This window comes from Thermobia domestica, chromosome 8, assembly GCF_964235325.1.
Source record: "Thermobia domestica chromosome 8, izTheDome1.hap1.1, whole genome shotgun sequence".
Lineage (NCBI taxonomy): Eukaryota > Metazoa > Arthropoda > Insecta > Zygentoma > Lepismatidae > Thermobia > Thermobia domestica.
In genome coordinates, this window is record NC_137461.1 from 9,732,049 (window position 1) to 9,739,061 (window position 7,013).

Genomic DNA, 7,013 nt, shown 5'->3' on the forward strand with positions numbered 1-7,013 from the left:
AGGGACATATACAGATGTTGTGAGGAACAACAAAGAGATTCATGCTTATATGTGACTGATGCGCTGTGTAGAGAGCGCAGGTTTAGCTAGTATTTAATTAAAATCTCTAAATGACTACAGTTAACGAATTTATTTTTTCAGAGTTTACCCCCAACTTCCAGAAGTTCCATATAATGTTGATTAAAGTCATAAGTAGCAAATGGCAGCGCAAATGAAGACGTCTATTAGAACAACTAGCGACATCTATTAATGCAATTGCTTATTATTTAGAATTAGCGTGAGTGACAGCCTGAGATGTTTGCCTTGTATTATTAGAATGAAAACTTTAACCAACTACTTGTATATAAAAAAAAAAAAAAAAAACCGAATGTTCTCACTTTGTGTTTCTATATCCAGAGTAAACTGATGTGTTTATTTCTTTAAACTGATGTCGAATATTTTGGATTTCTAATTGTTCCCTTAATTTAAGTAATTTTGAGTTCAGCTAGATAAATTAGAAATTAGTTTTAAAAAACAGCTTATTCTTTGGACATGGATTTGAACTATTTTGCATACAAATATTATTAATTATATATTAACTATAAGATATGCTGCTATTTTCTCTATAAAATGGCATTTGTTTCATCAAACTAGGAGTTAACCAGGTCTGAGTAATACACAAGTTAACGGAAACTCTACAAACGTAAAAATCAACACGAGTTGTCAAACAAAAATGGCTGTCGTCGGAGTTGGGAAAAAGATAAATAATAATATTAAAACTATTATTTTTGAACTTCGTAATCACGTAGGGATTCACAAATAATCAAAAAGAATCATTACAGAATGGTCAAGCAACTGAACACTTAACATGGAGTTACTCCATAGCAGTTATTTTTAACTTTTCGTAACATTGCAAGTGTTATATTTATACAAAGTAGCGCAAAAGTAGGTATACAGTCCTGTATTGTTCAACTCACTGCTTTTTATATCATTTCTTATTGTTATATATCAGGTACACTTACGTTAGTTTCTTTATTATTTGTTCTTAATGCGGGGACGCAAATAAGCAACAAAATTTTACTCGCCCAAGAAAAAACTACTAGCCCACATCTCACAATAGAAGTCATTTACTTACCTTCGGTATGATATTAAATACTTGCCCGCACCGATGAACAAGTCTCTCCGGGCGAGTGGGCGAGCGGTTATTTGCATCCCTGTCTTAATGTGTTTTTACTTATATCTTAAGCTCGGAACAGAAGAAGCAAATAAACCTATAAGCTAGAATGTTATACTTGATGAATGCAGGGGTGTATATGTACTTTTGGGCCACCCTGTACGTATTTTACAATGAATACTTCATAATTTAATTGAAATTTCTGTTGTTTTTACTCACTTATTCATATAATGATTGGTATGTAATCTTTTTCTATATATACTTTATTTTATAAACCATATTTCGTGTAAAATTCTAAATTGTGGGTTATTATAATACGTGCATATTTCTTTCTATTTATTTCAAAGATTGCTGGACCGCCGCTAAGAGAAGTAACAAAGATTTCATCGTCACGAATACACCTGCGAATTGAGGTAATTGTTGAGGTTGTAAGCAGGGCGTCATTTAGTGGGGGCAGGGAGGGGCAATTGCCCCCCCCCTGAGTTTGAGATTTCTATAGATTTTATCAATAAAATAGTAGTAAATCAGTGAAATACGCGAAATTTTACTTATATCAAGGGGTTTTGCCCCCTCCAAGCAAAATCTGAAATGACGCTCCTGGTTGTAGGACTGCTGAACAAAGTGTGTGGCTTGAAACTCATAATATCATTATCATCATCATAAGTATTTTGTCATTAATGCTAGATCATTTCCCGCAATGAAGGAGCACTAATAATATTATAAACACCTGTGTAACAGTTCACAGTAATTCACAATCGCCTTGACAAACACGTTACACATATTAGGAAAATAGGCCTTTTATGAGCTTAGATTTACAAATAAATACATAGTAATCTGACTCCGGATCTGGCTGCAAAATATTTTTTACTTTTCCTATGATCTTTCGTTATGAAAAGATTAGAACTTAAATTTAAGTGTATTCAGGGTTGCATAATGCAGGATTTTTTTTTTTCAAAGGATGGAAAAGGCATTTCTCAGGTAGGGTTGCCAACCGTCCGGTACTTTACCGGACAGTTCGGTTTTTGACCTTCTTGTCCGGTGTTTGGTATGATCTCAAAATCGGACATTAAATGTCCGGTAATTTTTCTTCTTACTAGTCCTATTCTCTGTTCTATTCAGATTATTTTGGAGTGACGAAAGGAATTGTTTTTCGATGAACATGGTTAAATCAGAGCTTATAATTCGGTTTAATATCGACCTGTCGTGCAAGGAATTTGCTGAAGAGTTGAAGGCAGGAAAATTTACTAAACTTTCAAAACTGCTAAAGTTGAACAAAAGTAGACCCCTACATTTTGAAAAGCACAGTTAGTACAGCTTACAGATGACGAGAAGAACCCTAAAAGAAGGGTAGCGGGGAAAGGTCAACGACACGATCAAGTCCATTTTCGGTTTTTGAGGTGTGGTCTATACTTAGATGTCGTCTGCTACTCCGGATAGTTAACTGTTTGCTATTCTGTGGAGTCATTTGAAACCGCCGTGCGAAAAGTGGGCGAGCCCATACCTACGTCACATTACTTCTGCTAGGGTTCTTCTCGTCATCTGTGAGCTGTACTGCTTCATCCTCAGCTACATCTTCCAATTAAATAATGCATACACATCTAGTAAAAGTATGTATGCGTTATGAGACATCACCAGCTCCAGAGAAACTGATAAAACTAATTCTTCAAGTATATTTTGTGCATGCCATTATTATATTGCACAATTATATTTGCTTTTCTGTTTTAAGTGTGATGTATTATTGATGATAGACTGCAAAAATTACAAGTGCTGACTTAACCAAAACTGGAATAAGTAAAGTTAATAAATGCTTCTAAAGTAACTAAAGATATTAAATTCGAACTCCGAATGAATTTAATTTTATGTGGAGTAACCGCTTTGATGGTTGTTCACAATTTTGACGAGCAATGATGACACATCTTAAGAGTATATATACTCCAGGAGGTTGTCCAGCATTTCCGTTTTTAAAAGTTGGCAACACTATTAACAAAGTTGGCAACCCTATTAACCTGAATCTCATAATACCATGATCATCATAGATATGCTGTCATTATTGGCAGGTCACTTATCGTACTGAAGGAAACACTAATTATATTATAAACACTTGTGTAACACTTTAGACAATATACCATCGCCTTAAAGAAACACATTATGCATATTAGGAAAATAGACATTGCCGAGCATAGATCTAGATGTAAATACGTAGTGATCTGACTCTGCATCTGGCTGCAAAATATTTATTTACTTTTCCTTTACTGTTTTGTTATAAAACGATTAAAACTTAACGAGTCTGATATAATTTACTAAAAATAATACAAAAATTACCATTTCTCTTTTGTTTGTTTTTCATAAGTGAAAGGAGATGATGAAATGTAACTTACCACAATCATAGATAATGTTATTCTACAACAGAAAATATGAATCTGATAAATTGTCAGTGTTACCATACATAGAAATTACAGTGTTGCCAGAATAACATTTCCTCCTAAATCTGAGTTAATGTAACGACTAGAAGAATGAACTCAACTGCATTTGATTTCGTATCATGTTCTCTTGGAATCCCATGAAATACTTTTTAAGTAAAAGTTATATTTAGTTTGTAATAAACAAAATAGTTTTAACATACAGTTGTCAAAATTAAATAATAGTGCTACTTAAAAAGTAGTTCACAGAATACCAAAATAACATGATACGTAATCAAATGCAGTTGATTTCGTTGTTCTAGTCGCTGCCTTAACTTAGATTTTCGGGGAAATGTTATTCTGGGAACACTGTAACTTCTATGTATAGCAACACTGAAAATTCTTCAGATTCATATTTTCTGTTGTAGAATAACATTATCTATGATTGTGATAAGTTGCATTTCATTATCTCCTTTCATTTATGAAAAACAAGCAAACTTTCAAGACTTTTTCTTTCCAAATTGGTGGAAAGACTTTCCCAGCGGAAGGGGGGACAGCGATACCGAAGCACAATTGCGAATTCACACACACGTGCACAAATCCATTATATAATCAACAGCGGTAATTTGGATAAGGACGTATCGACCTATTTCCGGTAAAATTATATATATATATATATATATATATATATATATATTCTGCAGGTTTGAGCATGCCCGTATGTGTCTAGGTGGTATTAAGATAATATCTCTGCTCCGTAGCGAACGCCTGTCTCCAAAAATAGTGCGCAAATACGTTGGTTAATTGGATAAGGGCGTTTGTTTTTTCTACTTTCCTGAAAAATTGAAGAATTGCTAGTTACGCCCTTAACCAAATTTACCCCTCATCGCACACATTCTTACTAACAACAATAAATAGATTATGGTACTATAGTATTTAATATACTGTAAATACATTAAGTACTATAGTGTCACTGTCTTACAGAAATTTAAAATGAAAATATATTAAGAGAAATAACAGAGCAATTCCTACTTAAAAAAAAAAGTTTTAACCTTATGACAAGGGATCTAACTGCCAACCTTAATTTTATTATGTACCAGTTTCTTTAGTGTATCTTTACGTTATACAGTAATCTTTTATTCAAAGAATCAATCTTTTATGTTCAAACATGACAATAAGCCCTGCTATACGCTATACACTATGAAATATATCCTAGGAAATCTCTTACGAGTATTCCTAGAGTCAGAATCTCAACGTGTATGACATCGGAACGCATGTCATTTCCTATGTTCTGAACGATCCTATGAGATTTCTTCTCTTTAGAGTAAGCTCTATAGACTGAAATAGCGACGTCGTCATTTCCTTTCCGTTGCCATGGTGATCGCCATGTTTTTTTTTCTATACAAACGCGTGAAGCGAATGGTGTATTTTAAATTCTAGTACAAACAAGGACAGTAGCTGTAAATTTGGTTACAAAATGTTTTAACGGCTATGAAGTTGGTGGGAAAGGATACAGATTTAGAATATGGATATGTGTTTAGAAGACTACGAATAAAATCAAGAAAATTCAAAAACAGAGTAATATGTAAGGAACTTATTTGTAGAAACTCCACATTTCTAGGTGATAAGGTAGAAATCAAATAATTAATGTAAACGTCATTATCATGTAATCCACCTTATGAAGCAATTATACACAATGTAAACTCCCTAACGTGCAGATTGACAAATTGTCGGCACAAGGAAAACTGTAAAAATATACAATTTTAAAAGAAAACAATGTTTTAGAATAATGTTAATTCTACTGGGACGTTTATTTTTCTTGTAAGCACTCTTGATTATGGAAGTGCACAATATTAGTAATCTACAATATTACAAAAGAAAGGGGGGGCGCGGTGGCTCAGTGGTAGAGCGTTCACCTCTGGTGCTTGGGGTCCCGGGTTCGATCCCAGCCCCCGCCAAGTGAACTTTGTGGTGGACAAACACCGTGCTCGTGGGTTTTCTCGGGGTTCTCCCGTTTCCTCCCACTTTCTTCATTCCACCATTTCACTCATCTCTCATTATCACCGTCTCCTTTAGCCTAACCGGCATAACCGTGGGACGTAAAACTCAAAGATTTCATTTCATTTCATTTTACAAAAGAAAGGGGAGAAAAGCAAGTCTTTGGAAATTTTCAATCCGGACCATCAGTTGATATAGGTAAGATCTTTTCTAATATTTCCTATCAATTTTTTTAAAGCATTTAGAAACAGTACAATAAAAAAACATGAAATTATGAATGGTTTAGCATATATTCTAAACAACTGTTAAACATTAATCCTGTTCATGTGTGCAATGTTATGATACTTATACTAATGAATCAAAAAAAAAAAAAAAAATCCAGAGTTACTTAAGGTTAATATCTGATTATGAACAAGATGAGTACACTTGTTTTCTCTTTTTCTTTTTCTATATATCTTTTTTTTAGTTTCATTGATTAGAAATATTTTAAAAGAAACATAAATATTTCATTCACTATAATGTTAACAATTCCGAAAATTTCATCACTGTTCCCGCTTTGCATGTAGTTCTTTAGGTATTTAAGGTAAGAAAATAAAATGGCGATCACCATGGCAACTAAAAGGATGTGACGTCACACTGTTTCAGTCTATTTCGGAAAGAAAGTTCGTGGGATTTTGATTTAAGCGACATCAGGTGAGAGAAAGTGAAAACACTCGAAAAAAGGAAGAGTTGTGCAGGGACTGATGACGTATGTTTCGCTAATTTATCTTTTGATTGTTATGCTTTTTTAGAGGTGTGCATTTTAATAATAAAGCACCTGGTATCAATATCAGTAGGATGCGCAACGTCATTTGGTCAAACAGGAAAACGCTTCACGATTATGTCACAAAAGAGTAGGATTTCCTACAAGATTTATCGGAACATTTTTCCTCAGATATTTCCTAGGACTTATGTTATACAGGGTGCGTCACGTAAAACCGGCCCGTCGTAATATTCTGGTATATTGTGTTTTTGGCAACACTTAAATAATCTACCTTCCTACCAAGAGATGGCGTGTCGAGGTCGGGTCGACCTACGTGACCTGCAGCAGTCACGTGCAGCCGCAGACAGTGAAACTTGTCGAAACCAGTTGAGAAAAAGGCCTCGTTGTGTTAAGCCGGGTGAGTGTCAGTGTGTGATAATGCCATATTCGATACCCGAGCGTGTTGCCATTGTTGAAGGGTTCATTTTCACTGGATCTTTTGTGAAAACAAAGAGTTTGTTTCGGGAGAAATTTCCAGGACGTTCTGTGCCAGCAAAAAGCACCATTCAGGAATTGATTGAAAAATGGCGGCGTACAGGATCGGTTCAAAATGCTCCCATGAACAGACGACCATCTGTCTGCACACCTGAATTAAAAATGCAGGTGGAGGAGATATGACAAGAAGTCCTCGAAAGTCAATCAGGAGATTGAGTCAACAGGT